This window comes from Halichoerus grypus, chromosome 13 (assembly GCF_964656455.1).
Source record: "Halichoerus grypus chromosome 13, mHalGry1.hap1.1, whole genome shotgun sequence".
Taxonomy (NCBI): Eukaryota; Metazoa; Chordata; class Mammalia; order Carnivora; family Phocidae; genus Halichoerus; species Halichoerus grypus.
The window spans coordinates 12,366,471-12,383,187 of NC_135724.1; positions in this window are offsets into that span (position 1 = coordinate 12,366,471).

Here is a 16,717-nt window from a genome sequence, read left to right on the forward strand (position 1 = left end):
AGTTTAAAGTAACAGCCAGTTACTTTATTTTTGTTTTATATCAATTTTAAAAAATGAATCCACAAGACCAAAAATTATCTGGGCACGTAGAATACTCAAGCAATCACTCTACACAAAAATTAAAGTATACCTTAATTCTAGAAAATAACATTGAGATAATCAGTCCAGGAAGTAAAATCACTATATCACCAAAGTGAAATTTGTGTTTTTTACTTAATACATAAGCATTGCATTTTATTTTAATAATTTCATAAATGCACAAGATGTCCCTATATTATACGCCAGTTTAGACAGGTACAAAGGAGTAAGATTTGTTTCAGGACTGCTACTAATTTACAGAAGTTACTATTTTTACTATTACACAAATTTACTATTTGCAGAAATATCAATGGCCAAATCAAAGGACTGCCTTTTACTCAGTGAATGTTTTTAAAGAGCTATGCCATAAAATAGAATTTTAAAATGGCATCATAGTCCTGGCTTACTTCCTCTATTTGAAAGGATAGTTGGTGGGAAAGTAGACTAAATGGTTGGGTTTTTCCTTTTCACTTTCCCAAGCTAACAGTGGATTCCATGAGCACCATGTGAGTTAGGGTAGCTGCATACAGGACCCTTGAAAGATCTGCATTTTATTTTATATTGTTATTTTTTTAATTTAATTTAATTTTACTTTATCTTTTTTTGGTGAGGGGAAGTCATCTTCAACTGCTCACTGGGGGAGACCAATAAATTATCTGACCATTTATTTACATAATTTTCACTCCAAGTCGTGTTACAGGCAGCTTGAGTAAGAAAAACTTTGTGGCTCTAAAGTGTTAAAACACATAATAAAGTCTTGATTTGGGAATGGTATGTTTAGGGACATTGATCTTAAGTTCTGTTAATGGAAGTATTATCTAAATCTCATTCATGTAATGAAAATTTCCCCAGCTGTTAAACCACTGAATCTTCTGTCACTTTGATATAGAGGTTAGACAACAAAATGGATTACCTTGTCCATCAAAATGTGCTGGAAGAGAATATCCTCGTCACATTTGGAAGAGGAATGACACAGAAATATGGGGTAAAGTTCACAAGGAATTTGAGGAATTCAGGAAAACACTAATTGCGTGTGAAGGGGACAGAATAAGAGGAATTTGATACTAAAGGCGCTGCTAGAATTTTTAAGAGAAAAATAGTGCAATGTTGAGCTTTAAAATACTCATTCCAATATGCTTTGTTGAATAAGAGGCGGTAACCATAAACCCTTTGGGTGTTTTTTGGTATTTTTTTTAGTATTCATTTAGAAACACCTAAAGATTGTCTAAATTTAGAAACTGATCTGCCTGATTTCCACAATTGATGCCTGTGAGCTTAATTTGATGTCCCGTGTTATTGTTGGTTTGGATTTCAACTTTATTATTTATCTCTTGCTAGATTTTGTTCTTATGACAACAAGAAATTGAAAAAAAATAGATTTAAAGGGCAGGTTTTCCTTATAAACACTATATCACAGTGTTCCAGGAAATTAATTTTTATAGAAATATAAAATGTTAATTTTTTTCTCCACACAAGAGGCTAAAATCAGACATGGATATCACTGGCAGAATTTATTTAGGAGACATAGTAAACAAAAAACTCATGAGTTCTAGTTCAATTGCTTTTTTCTTTTTAGCTTAGAAAATGTCATTCTGGAATGAAAAAGGGACTTAGCCAATACAGTACCTATTTAAAGAAGTCAAAAGGAAACTAGAAGCTCGCTATCATATGTCATCAGAAACATGCAAATGAAAACAACAATGAGATATCATTACATACCTATTTGGGATGACTAAAATCCAAAACACTGACAACACCAAATGCTGGCTAGGTTGTGGAGAAATAGGAACTCTCATTCATTTCTGGCAGGAACACAAAATGGTACATCCACTTCAGAAAATATTTGGGAGTTTCTTACAAAACTAAGCACATACTCTTAGCATATGATCTAGCAATTACGCTCCTTGGTATTCACTCAAAAGAGCTGAAAATCTATGTCTACAAAGAAACCTGCACATAAATGTTTATAGTAGCTTTATTCATAATTACCAAAACTTGGAAACACTCAAGATGCTCTTCATAGGTGAATGGATAAATAAACTTTGGTACAATACCTCAATATCATAAAAGCCATCAATGAAAAACCCACACTGAATATCATTCTCAATGGGGAAAAATTGAGAGCTTTTCCCCTAAGGTCAGGAAAATGGCAGGGATGTCCACTATCACCACTGCTATTCATCATAGTACTAGAAGTCTTAGCCTCAGCAATCAGACAACAAAAAAAAATAAAAGGCATCCGAATGAGCAAAGAAGTCAAACTCTCACTCTTTGCAGATGATATGATACTTTATGTGGAAAACCCAAAAGACTCCACCTCAAAACTGCTAGAACTCATACAGGAATTCAGTAAAGTGGCAGGATATAAAATCAATGCACAGAAATCAGTGGCATTCCTATACACCAACCACAAGACAGAAGAAAGAGAAATTAAGGAGTCGATCCCATTTACAATTGCACCCAAAACCATAAGATACCTAGGAATAAATCTAACCAAGGAGGCAAAGAGTCTGTACTCAGAAAACTATAGAATACTCATGAAAGAAATTGAGGAAGACACAAAGAAATGGAAAAACGTTCCATGCTCATGGATTGGAAGAACAAATATTGTGAAAATGTCTATGCTACTAGAGCAATCTGTACATTTAATGCCATCCCTATCAAAATACCATCAACTGTTTTCAAAGAAATGGAACAAATAATCCTAAAATCTGTATGGAACCAGAAAAGACCCCGAATAGCCAGAGGAATCTTGAAAAAGCAAAGCAAAGCTGGCGGCATCACAATTCCGGACTTCAAGCTCTATTACAAAGCTGTCATCATCAAGACAGTATGGTACTGGCACAAGAACAGACACATACATCAATGGAACAGAATAGGGAAGAGCCCAGAAATGGACCCTCAACTCTATGGTCAACTAATTTTTGACAAATCAGGAAAGAATGTCCAATGGAAAAAAGAGAGTCTCTTCAACAAATGGTGTTGGAAAATTGGACAGCCACATGCAGAAGAATGAAACTGGACCATTTCCTTACACTACACACACAAATAGACTCAAAATGGATGAAAGACCTAAATGTGAGAGGACTCCATCAAAATCCTAGAGGAGAACACAGGCAGCAACCTCTTTGACCTCAGCCACAGCAACTTCTTCCTAGAAACATCGCCAAAGGCAAGGGAAGCAAGAGCAAAAATGAACTATTGGGACTTCATCAAGATAAAAAGCTTTTGCACAGGAAAGGAAACAGTCAACAAAACCAAAAGACAACCGACAGAATGGGAGAAGATATTTGCAATTGACATATCAGATAAAGGGCTAGTATCCAAAATCTATAAAGAACTTATCAAACTCAACACCCAAAGAACAAAGAATCCAATCAAGAAATGGGCAGAAGACATGAACAGACATTTTTCCAAAGAAGACATCCAAATGGCCAACAGACACATGAAAAAGTGTTCAACGTCACTCGGCATCAGGGAAATCCAAATCAAAACCTCAATGAGATACCACCTCACACCAGTCAGAATGGCTAAAATTAACAAGTCAGAAAACAAAAGACATTGGCGGGGATGTGGAGAAAGGGGAAACCCCCTACACTGTTGGTGGGAATGCAAGCTGGTGCAGCCACTCTGGAAAACAGTATGGAGGTTCCTCAAAAAGTTGAAAATAGAGTTGCCCTAAGACCCAGTTGCACTACCAGGTGTTTGCCCCAAAGATACAAATGTAGTGGATTTGGATCCAAAGGGGTATATGCACCCCAGTGTTTATAGCAGCAATGTCCACAATAGCCAAACTATGGAATGAGCCAAGATGTCCATCAACAGATGAATGGATAAAGAAGATGTGGTATATATATACAATGGTATATTATGCAGCCATCAAAAAAACAAAATCTTTCCCTTTGCAATGATGTGGATGGAACTAGAGGGTATTATGCTAAGCGAAATAAGTCAGTCAGAGAAAGATAAGTATCATATGATCTCACTGATATGAGGAATTTGAGAAACAAGACAGAGGATCATAGGGGAAGGGAGGAAAAAAATGAAACAAGATGAAACCAGAGAAGGAGACAAACCATAAGAGACTCTTAATCTCAGGAAACTAACTGAGGGTTGCTGGAGTGGTGGGGGGTGGGAGGGATGGGGTGGCTGGGTGATGGACATTGGGGAGGGTATGTGCTATGGTGAGCACTGTGAATTGTGTAAGACTGATGAATCACAGACCTGTACCCCTGAAACAAATAATACATTATATGTTAAAAAAAAAAAAAGATAATAGGAAGGGAAAAATGAAGGGGGGGAAATTGGAGGGGGAGATGAACCATGAGAGACTATGGACTCTGAGAAACAAACTAAGGGTTTTGGAGGGGAGAGGGGTGGGGGGATGGGTTAGCCCGGTGATGGGTATTTAGGAGGGCACATAGTGCATGGAGCACTGGATATAATACGCAAACCTTGAATCATGGAACACTACATCAAAAACTAATGATGTAATGTATGGTGACTAACATAACATAATAAAATAAAATTTAAAAAAATAAAAAAATAAACTTTGGTACATCCAGACAATGGAATATTATTCAACACTATAAAGAAATGAACCATCAAGCTACAAAAAAAAGAAATGGAAGAAACATAAATGCATATTGCTAAGTGAAATAAACCCATATGAAAATGGTACATACTCTGATTCCAACTATATAATACTTTAGAAAAGGCAAAACTATGGAGAGAGTAAAAAGATCAATATATTGATCTTTTTCTTGCCAGAAATTGGCGGGGGGGGGGGTGGAGGAGGAATGATTAGATAGAGCACAGAAGATTTTTAAGACAGTGGAAATACCCTGTATGACTTTGTCATGGTGGATACATGTCATTACACATTTATCCAATCTCATAGACTGTACAACACCAAGAGTGAACTGTAAGGTAAACTATGGACTTTGGGTGATAATGATGTGTCAATGTGGGTCCATCAATTGTAGCAAATGTGTCACTCTTGTAGAGGAGGCTATACATGTGTGGGGGCAGAGGGCATATGAGAAATCTCTGTACCTTCCTCTCAATTTTATTGTGAACCTAAAACAGCTGGGAAAAAATTGAAGTCTTTAATATAATTTCAGAAAAAGAAAAACACCACCATCTTCTCTGAAGGAAGAGGAATCTTCCTCTCTTATATATGTAATTAACATGATCTGCTACATAACCTCATTATATAAATACAGGTCTAATCTGTTTTTAATTTTTCAAATTGATCTTGAATACTCCCCTCCATTACTGGCAAAAGATATGTTTTCTCCCACATAGACATACATTTTTTTAATGATTTATTTATTTATTTTAGAGAGAGAAAGCATGGGCAGGGGAAGGAGGAGAAGGAAAGAGAATCTTCAACCATACTCCCTGCTGAGCTCAGAGTATGAAGCCTCCTGTGGGGCCTGATCCCATGACCTTGAGATCATGATCTAAGCCTAAATCAAGAGTCAGCCACTTAACCGACTGAGCCATCCAGGCACCCCCCACATATACATACATTTTAATTGTCCAAAAACCCTTAGGGATTTGCTCCATCCCAAGGAGGCCCGTTCTTTTTTTCCAGTTACAGGAATGGAAAGTATTGGCTAAGTTACCTACTACTGCTGTTGCGACTCCCAGCTAAATAGTGTTGCTAATAAAACCTGGTCCTCTCCCAGAGATACTCCCCACTTCAGGGCACTGGTCCAAGTAAGTCCCTTTACATGCAGCCATGATGCACTATATTGTTCTCCAAAGTTGTATCTTCTTTAGTTTACTCATTACATAATCATTTCTCCCCAAGTGGGACAATGCATTTCATTTATTTTGCTGTGATTAATTCAATGGCACCAGTAATATTAGCTACATTAATATATATTTTAGTAATACAGAGGTACACTACTAAACAGGGGACAATACACTTTCCTTTTTCGTATGATGCTTGCAAGGATTTGCACTTTTACGATAGTCTTTTTGTAGAAAGGGAGAGAGTGATATGAATATTGTAGTGCGAGCACATGACAGTGATGGCTCTAAAATACTTCTAAATAGGAAGAGCTAAGACTAAAATACATTTATTTTAAATATGAAGCATGAAGTAAATTAAATTCAACACAATAATATTATAAAGAAAAGTTGACAATTTATTGTATTTAGAGACTCTGTGTGCTATCAAACCTGACCAGAAATAACTCTCCTCCACCAAAAATATAACTTCTAGGTACTTGTATCCATCTTGTTCCTTTAGTACTGATTCTCTCTTCTTGCTTTGTGAGATTTTCCCTAAGGCCGCTGGTGTCCTTACCTTTCCAAATACATTAATTATTGTGATAATAATGTTTAGAGTCTGTTCAACCAGGTCCACTAGGTCAGGATTTACAATTCTCAAATTTCTCAAATTTCAGGTGGTCCTGTTTGAATGTCTCTGTGACAAACATGGAGATACAATGACGGATCTCCTTTTGAGAAAGGACCTGTGGCCAGCTATGGGCCTACAGTCAACAGTCAGCCTCCAGCATCAGCTCCTTCAGGATCTGCCCGAAATGCAAAGAGCCATCTTGCTCAAGGTCATACCTTCCTGTGGCAGCCCATATGTGGAACAAAGTCAAAGTAAAAAGGTAGGGCCATTTCAGATGATACAAAGTGGAAATTTTGGTCCAGAACCCCTGCTGAGGCTGGTGGAGACTTTGCCAGGTTGGCATCATTCACCTTCTTCTCACCAATCCTCCTTCCTTCCTCTTTCTGTTATGCGCATCCATTTCTAGTAAATATCTTAACATGTCAATTCCATCTCCACCTCTGATTTTAAAGACTCCTTCTCAGTTTTGCATTCTTTCATCCCAGAAAAGAACACTTTAGATGCATTGGTCCGCCTCTTCTCTAGAACTGTACATAAAAATGATCATTGTCATTGGGGACTCTCAATGACAATAATCAATGGGGACTCCCTCATTAACTCATGAAAGGTTGCATTTTTGTCTCCCCTCTGGAAACCTATTAGCCATATCTAAGAGAAGAAAGTTAAATGATTCTTCTCTGAACACAATATGTGTGCTCCATACTTGTTATGTCCAACTATGAAGAGAAGTAGCTATCACAGCTTCATTCTATTCTACATCATTGGATACACCGTTAAGTACAATATAAAATGAATTCAGTATATGCTGATGGGTCACTACAGAAAAGAATGGAATAACTTAAAATATGTTACCAAAGTAGAAAATATTCTAACCTAGTCCTCAAACCATATGTTTATTAAAAATAACTAATTTTTAATGAGTGCTTACTATATGACATATAATTCACTTGTATTATGACATCTGAAGCCTATGGAAGTTAAGAAACTTGCTCAGGATCGTTCAGCTAATAAATGGCCCAACTGGGCTTAGTATCCTGGTATAGTAGACTTCACAGTTGAATCTCTGGACCATTTCTCTCTCAGTTACTGAATTTGTTACTGGTTTCCTTCTCCTTCTGCTCCTCCTTCCCTTCTCCCTTGGGATCCTTGAAATCAATGAAATAGTAACAAGAAGGAAATAAGGGGAAACAAAAAGAGTCTGAATTTAAAGAACATAAGCACACTGCAAAACCATATTTGGGTAGCTAACATAGAATTATTCATTTTCTTTAAACACAAACACACCTTCTGTCTCAGAGTAAAGGTAAATAACTAGATTTTCTGTTTTTTATAGTCTTCCTTTGTCTTGTTCAGGATTTTCTTTTTCTCAAATAGCCTAAAATATTCTCCTGAACCATGGAACCTTTCAAATGTTGTCAATCCAGTGTGCTTCAGAAAAGATTTCCTCAAAGACAGGTTGTTTGGCTTGAATTAGAGGGTGTCACAGTGGCCAGATGGAAATCTCAATTTACATTTAATTTTGTTTTCACTGATTTATCAACTATTCCATTGACAAAGAGAGGTGTGACTTCATGGAATGAGAAAATGCTATTTTCTGCTCATAGTTACATTAAAAAAAATCAAACCACAGCATGTTCAAAGTTAGCATTTGACAAAGATTTTTAATCATGGTTGCCTATCTTCTGAGCACCTTCTGCCCCCACCTCTAGCAGTTCACAGAATTGAATTCTGCTTGTAATTCATTATGTGACAATCTGCATGAGGAGGAAAAAAAAAGAAGAAGAAGAAAAAACCCTTCTTCTGGGTTTGTCCTGCACTGTAGGAAGAGACAGTTCTATAAAGTGTGCTTAAATCTATATAATAGCCTTTCTGATTCTGCACTACCTCTCTTCCTTTCCCATATTTCCCTAAATTGAGTAGGTTGGGGCAAGTCAAAACTGATACCAGGGGAAAAGGGAAAAATAATTCTAGTTTATAGAAAAGCAAATAATTCTTTAGGAAAAGGTATGCATTTGTTACACCTCTGAGTAGAGTACCTGTTTAAGTTGCATGTAATTGGGTTCTAGAAGTTTTGATCTTTACAATGTTAGAGGTCAACAATTTGGAAAAGGAAGCTAAAATTCACTCAAAATATATACTAACTAGCTATATACTAACAGAGAGATATAGTTATGTACCTTTCACAAATACGGGAATTAATAGTGTTAAAGCATAAATATCTTGTGCACATCTTCACAGCCATTAAATGATGGAATAAGGATTTGAACTTCAGTCTCTTTGGTTTGAAAATCCACACTCTCTCTATTATACTGCACTGCCCCGTGAAGATGTTTTTACCTCACCTAGTAAATACAGATGTAGATCATCTGGGGCATCAGTTTATAGCAGGAAAGAGCGGGGTGTATCTAGAGTGATTAGAACTTACTCAGAAATGCCATTTCCTAAATATATTCCCCACATTCTAATTCATTTACATATACAATGAATATCTGAGTTGTGCTCTTTCTTTTATCCCTATAAGAAAGTAACATGTTGATTGTAAATGCCTAGGTTTTAGAAAATTGAATTCTAGAAATATAGAGGCAGTGGTAAAAATATAGATTCTGGATCTTCCTAACCCCCACACAGGTAGTAAAATTACACATCTATGGCCAACATTTAAAGAAGAAGTAGATGCAAAGATATTCAGAAGAGTCACAAAATATGAGTTATTGGGGGAAACCTTGTATGTTAGCAACATCTGAATTAGGGGAAACAGAGAGAAGTAGCAGGGCACTATATATAAACCAGAAAATAGAGAAATCCTTGAATTGCCAGTGAATATTGCTGGAAAGCAGAATGCAGGCCAATCAGAATGGCAGCTAAAAAGGGGGGGAGGATTTTCCTTCTCCAATGGTGGGTGAGTGAGCACATCAGAGTAAAGTGTGAAGAGGCTGGAGCCATTCAGACCATGTATACTCTTGAAAATATCCTGGCAGGGCTTACCTCCAGGATAGGGACCCACAGTGAAAAAAAAACTGCTAGAAGTGGGTCCAAAACTGAAGGAAAATAAAGGTTAAGAAAAAGAAAGGTCAAAACTAAAGTTGGGAAGAACCTGGAAACAGAAGAAAAAAAACTGCATTTTTTTAAGTAAGCTCCATGCTAGGCATGGAGCCCAACGCAGAGCTTGAACTCACAACCCTGAGATCAAGACCTGAGCTGAGATCAAGAGTCAGACACCTAACCGACTGAGCCACCCAAGTACTCCCAAACTGCATATTTTTAAACTCTATCTAAAAACAACAGAAGAGGATGCCTGTGAAATTAGAAATGTTACCTGAACTTTGAATCCAGCCTCCTACTAAATATTAAGGAAAACTAAGCTGAAAGAAAGAAAGAAAAGAAAGAAAGAAAGAAAGAAGAGAAAGAAAGAAAGAAGGAAGGAAGGAAGAGGGAGAGGGGAAGGTGAGAAAGAAAGAAGGAAGGAAGGAAAGAAGGAAGGAAGGCAGGAAGGAAGGAAGGAAGGAAGAGAAAGAAAGGGAGAAACAAAAATATTTAGGTAAAATCCCACACAAAGTTACCATAAGGAAATAAAGAACAAGGGGCAGAATATCTTCCTTATAGATAATAAAAATATACCAAGGAGGCGTATCCAATAACAAATCAAAACTATAATGTATTAATTAAAAATGAGCTTAAAATATTTAAGAAAATAATACATGATATGGAAGAACAACACATCTCAGAATGAGAAACAATACCTAGAAATTAGAAAAAAAAATTATAGAAATGAAGACTAACCTAGGAGGAACGCAAGAGTGAAAAACACATTTACTCAGATAAAAGAGGATTAAAAGGCAGAAAATTTTTACGATGAAAAAGAAAGGTGAACATGAGTCTAGATCAATGCCTACTGAGGACAGACAAAGACGACCCAACCTAAAGATAGATAATGGAAGGCTCCGAAAAAGAAAAACAAATAACAAAACAGAAAAACAGCAATAATTCAAGAAAGCTTTCTGAAATTAAAAAAAAAAGGAAAAATCCTTTTGTAATCTAGATAAAAATATCAGTGATACATAAAGGTTAGATAATTATACCATTAGACTCTTTTATAACAATTTTATTTCAGAAGAAAAAGGGGTAAAATAATTAAAATACTCAAGAAAGGAAAATGTGAACCACTGCTTATATATCCAGAAATACTGACCTCTAATATAAAGGGAACATACAACCTCGAATAATTCAGGAAGGATTTTTCCCTGAGAGCACTTTGTAAGGGATCTATTAGAGAACGAGCTTCAGACAACCAAAATTACAAGAGAAACATCAACAAGGACCAGGGGTCTGTATAGTTGCTTGTAGAATTAGGACAAAGTGAGAATTAAAAGTGAAGGACTGTATATTATGATGGTTATAGTATAGATAGTACAGATACAGTATAGCCGTGCAATTTTTATGATGGGGGAGAAGAAATGGGATGGTATATGAAAAGAATACATAATCATTTCAAGTAGTCATAGGGGTGCTGGTGAAATAGTATTATTATTCTGAAACTCTTTTATATATAATGTGGGGAAAAGCAAATAAATATTTATGGCACATTTTAATTCTGTCATCTCTTATGCCCTGAAAAATTAGGATTCTCAGTATCAAAAAATACAAACTTTATATAGGCAAAATTAAGTAAAAAGCCTTTAAGTTGGAATTGGAAATATCATTACTAAATCACCAGCTCCTTTAACTATATCCTATTTCTGTGCATTAAAAAGCCAGACACAATTATCAACCTGGTAGCAATTAGCATCTCTAAGCCCAGATTCTGAAATTAAAATACCATTTCCTATTCAAAGAAATAAGGTTTCTTGTAGAAATGGCTGATTCCAGGTATTTAGAAAGAAATATACAAAAAGAATCTAGAGCATCTTGTCATACCAGAGAGCTAGGAAGTTATCAAAAACTTCTAACGTCATATCAAAAGGACTAAGTTCAGAGATTGAGAAATTTGAGTTTCAACAGGAATGAGAATTACAGTGGATCAACACATACAACATGTATTTAGAAACAGGATAAACCAAAGGAAGGAGTCAGCACTTATTCTTACTTTTTTTATGCACTACACAACTGGGTAACCAAATCCTAGGTGAGTAAGCTGCTTCTTTCAAAATTATTTCAGCAAATAAGTGAAAAAATGCCAGCATATTACTATTTGCAACCGCCAATGAATTAATGTTGTAGGCATCGAGCATCAGGAGATGCTAAGGTGAAACAAGAGCAAAACCCAGATATCATGTGCCCTTTGGTGAAAACACTCACTCCCTCTAAATTCTTGCCCAAGGGATCAAACTTGAGTCTGCTCAAGCCTCTGGATCTAGAGGTCAGTTAATAAGAAACAAAACATAGAACACTGGTTTACGTAGCACCATGAGTACGCAACTACCAAATTCCAGACAGCCATAAATGCTGCAGAATAAATGATCTAGGCTCTTCAGCAGGTACATTTTAAGGAAAATTCCATATATTAAATGAGACATCAAATATATATCAGGCTTAAAAAGATGTGAACACCTGAACTATGCTATAGCGATGCACACTTGGCTAATAAAACCGTAAACAAATGCAAAGAAGTGATTACTATGAAAGTCAGGGTAGTGCTTACTTTTGGAGAGGAGGGTGGCTTTTGGGACAGGTGACAAACTTCCATTTCCTGACCTGGATAATGGTTATGAAATTATTCACCTTATAACAATTCACTCAAGCTATGAATTCCTTATGGGCGGTTTTCTGAAACTATGTTTTATTTTATAACAAAAGGATTTATAAAAGAAACAAAAGAATGAAAGTTTAGAGTCAGATAACTCTGAGTTCAAATTATGGCTCACCATGTACATTTGTGAGACTGGCAAGTTCCTATCTGAGCCTTAGTTTCCTCCTCAATAAAATGTGAATAAAAATAAGTACCCATCCTCTAGAATTGTCTTAAGAATCAAAGGCAAAGATCTATACCCAGAGTCCAGCTACTCTGCTGATATTGCTTCCTTTCCTTTCTCTCCCCACAAAATTCTTATCTTGCTTTGACATTGTATTTTCTCTACCACATATTACTGATACTTTTTTGTTTAATGTGATAATAATTTCTGATATTGGAACAAGCTGCATGCTTCTTCCATAGATCTATTCTAAATAACCAGAATGTGTCTTTCCAAATTGTACCTGAATCCTTCTAGCAATGACTAGTGCCCTCGCCAAAGGGGCTGATTTCTACCCACAAGTCAAATCCCGGAGCACTTCATTAGTGAACAGTGCCTCTTAATTCTGGTTAAAAATAATAATGATGATTAATATTTTGTGGGGCAATAAGTAATAATTAAGTTTTTAATGATGGCATGTCATTTATCATAAAAACCATGTTCCTTTTATTGAGTAGGTAACTTCAATACTTTTTTTAATGATTGATTATGTAGCGTTGACTTTAATAGCTTCTTAGTAATGATGGAAACAATCAGATGTAGAAAGCAATGTCAATATAATTGGGGGAAGTTTTCTGGAAGAATTAGTTCCAAGTGGGATTATAAGAGGGGATGCTATGGCACTGTGGTAGGAGCCCCAGTCCCCATTCAGGAAACCTGAGTCATCATCCTGGTTTTCTTTCGTTTTTTTCCCCTGGTTTTATTTCTAACATGTATTGGGTGCTAAGTGTTTACCATGTACTGGGCTAAGTGCTTTCCATTTATTAACATATTTAATCCTTGCGATAATTCTGTGAGATGGCTATGTCTCCATCTTACAGATGAAATGGTGACTAGAAAAATAAAAGGCCACATATCTAGTACACTGGGGAGTTGGGGATTCATAACCAATTTAGCCTGACTCTAAAACTCTTATATTTAACCAGGTGATCTCTATAATCCTTTCCAGTGCTAACATTCTATGATTTATGATATCTCTCCTCCAAATGAATTTTTCATGATCTATTAACCCAGCAGTCCCCTTCAGTGACACATGTCTTCTTTGTTTAGTTTATGTCCTTCACTGGTATCAGCATCAGAAAGCCTCGCTCAATCTAGGAGCACAGAAGCCGGGACAAGGTCTCAACCACAATGACAACATGCCATCATCCATGGCGAATGAGAATTTGAGGATCATAGTTGCTTATAGCCAGAGACCTTTCTCAAGCCCTCTTCTGTTTCTTGGAATCAGGCTCCTACTATTGAACTTGACTGTAATTCTTTACGCTGTTTACTTAAAGGAAATGAAATACAAACTATGTTGCAGGAGGACAGAGCGACAATTACATTTTAAATTAGTCACAGGCTTATCAGCTCCTGCAACTTCTTGTAATGGAAAAATAACCCAGAGGACACTGTCATGTAATATTAGGATAACAGGCTTTGAGCAAGTGACATGTTTATATTGCATGACAGAACTGTTTCATTTTCTTCATTATTTTCTGCATGGCGGTTTTGAAGTTACCTAGAATTATTCTATCCAGTTTACCAGAAGGTCTCATGTTTCTGCCTCCTATTATCTAATGAAATCCTTATTTTCTGGGGTCAGGTCGTTACTACCACTTGCCTAAACTTCTAAAGTCTACTGCTGATAGCCCTCCTTCTAAACTATTTTCTCCCTGATCAACCCAACTCCTTATGGCCGAATTTATCTTCCTGAGGAACAGCTCTAATTAAGTCACCTACCTCATGAAAAACATGTAAAGTATCATCTGCTTATAGAAAAAAAAAAATCACAATTGTTAATGGGGCCTTTAGATGACCCTTATCTGGCTTCAAACTCTCTTTTCAGTCTTGTTTTCTACTGATCATCTTAATACAACATAGACCAAGTTGGCCAAATCTCTATTTTATTTTAAGGAAGAACTCAGAGAGTTGCTGCCATCCTCCCTTGCATTATTTCTCCACATCTTCAAAAACCAAAACTATACATCTCTCAGAGCCTTGTTCAGTGGTTCCAAAACTAGCAGCATATAAAAAACTCTTGGGGAATCTTAAAAAAAAAAAGTATGGATGCCTTGACCTACTGCAAGGTATGTGGCCTATCATACTTTGGCAGCTGGTTCTGAATTTCAATCTAGAAGATTTGGGAACAGTCACAGACTCTCGGCAGTAGGCACAAAGTTGGGCAATGATTGTAGTAAAGAAGAGTGACCGCCATGCTGTTCTTGACTATAACCAACAGAGCCCACATATAACAGACAAATTTACTGGAAATGACTTCTGTCCGCAAACTTTCTTGCCTTGGTCTGACAAGAAAGAAAACACAATTAGAAAAAAAATAAATAGCATACCTTTTGGGGGACAAAAAAAGGAGAATGTTTCTTTAAATTCAGCTAGCAAAACAGCTACAAAGTAATAGTAACATTCAACCATTTTTTTTTTTTTAGGTCCAGGACCCTCTATAAATGGTTCTCTTGAACTTAATTGTGAGAAAAACAGCTCCCCATTTTCTCAAGTCTTATAGTCCATTTGTTATAGTTTTCCTCAAAACTTATTGAAAATATATGAGAACTTCAGGAAAGAACCACATCCACTTCCAAAGCTTTCGGTAGCTCTGGTTGCTTACCAACAACCAGAAGGGAACAAGGCAGAAGGGAACTAATATGTCCTTGGAACTCTTAGAGCATTTTGTGGAAGTGGGAGGTAAAGTAATACTGCTATGAAGCCCCAAGCACACTGCATCTTGAGCCTGACATGGCTTTAATAATGTATTACAAAAACATGGTGTCGGCCTAGAAGGAGCAATGGGGGGCATTTTATTAAGTGAGAAAAGAAGATTTATAGGTAAGTCACTAAAGAAGAGTTATAGTGAATCGTGCGTTTGCTAATAAAAGGTGTCGAGAACCATATTTTTTTCTCTGCTTTGTCAACATCTAATGCCCATTTATCTCTGTTATACAATTCATACATAGTCACCATCACTCTATAAATTCATCATGGTGCATTGTAAAGCTTAAGACAAGGTCAGAAAGCTCACGAAAAGCATCAGTAATCTATCGCACAGAGGGTTGAGAAATGTGAATGGTGGTAACCTGGTGCACAGGGGACTGGTTTCTATTACAAAAGTGACTGACCGTCAGTCATCATCTTGGTGGCTCATCCTGAAAAATGCCATGAGCTTGGGATTGCTAGAAAAAAACAACACTGCACAGATCAAAGCTGCCAGGCCAGAACACAGCTGCTTCTTAAATTTTGTGCTAGAACATCGGGGAGAGTGAGTTCTCATAAGAATCCTAAGACCTATTCCCAAGAGGACAGACACCAGAGTGGCTTGAGTGGCTTGCTGGCTGGCTGCCAGCTTTGGGTACCATGATAGCACTTAAGAATGAACAGCACTTGTCTTTGTGTCCCGTATTTGGTACTATAACCTTGAGACACAGCTCTGTGCTCTGTGACTTGTATATGTTGTCAAAAAAGTGTTGTATAAGAGTCTTTTTTTTTTTTTTTAGGTCATTCTGCAAGTTCAACAAAAACCATTTTAGCACAAGGAATGAGATTCTGGGTTCACATTTATCTTCAATTTCCAAAAAAAATAACTTCAAAACCCATTCCACATTTACTTCTAGAAACTTACTCTTTTCTCGACTCTTTCTTTGAATCTGGGTGTTTGGGGTTAGTTATATATTATATCATTTAATCTATCAGTCTTCAACTCTGTAGCCTCTGGGTCTATCACACAAGCCCCTCCAACTGCCTCATGTCCTGCCTTCCTCCAAACTATGAATTTGGTCTTCATGTCTATTTTAGGCAGAGATAAGATGAGGCTTGCTCTCATTTTTAATGGTTTAAAATAAGTCTTACCAAAGACTGAGACTGAAGAGGTAATGGAGAGGAAGGAGAAGTAACAAAAGAGAATCAAATTCAACACCAGGATAGGATAGGATGTCAGCCACAGCTGTTCCCACAGTTCATCGTCGTTCATCTAGTGTCTCAGAAAGCCACTTTGTGATAACCTATCTTCTTGGCCTTGTAGTATTTTTTCTTTTTTTTTTTTTTTACTATATCCAGTCTCTGAACAAGATTAACTTTTTCATCTCCCCTCTCCCTATCAGTTTTAAGGGCACCAAACACCAATTTCCAGGCCTCACTCACTAAGATGTATATATCTTAACACCAAAATAATTTCCATACTCAAAGAAAACAGTACTTTTGTATAAATTTTCAGAAAAGTTTTAGTACTGCGTTGTCCCAAACCTCTTTTTTCTTTTTCTTACTTTTACCTAAGGTCCTTTTATATATTTTCTCCAAATCAAAATCTCTACAGAAAAGTGAATTC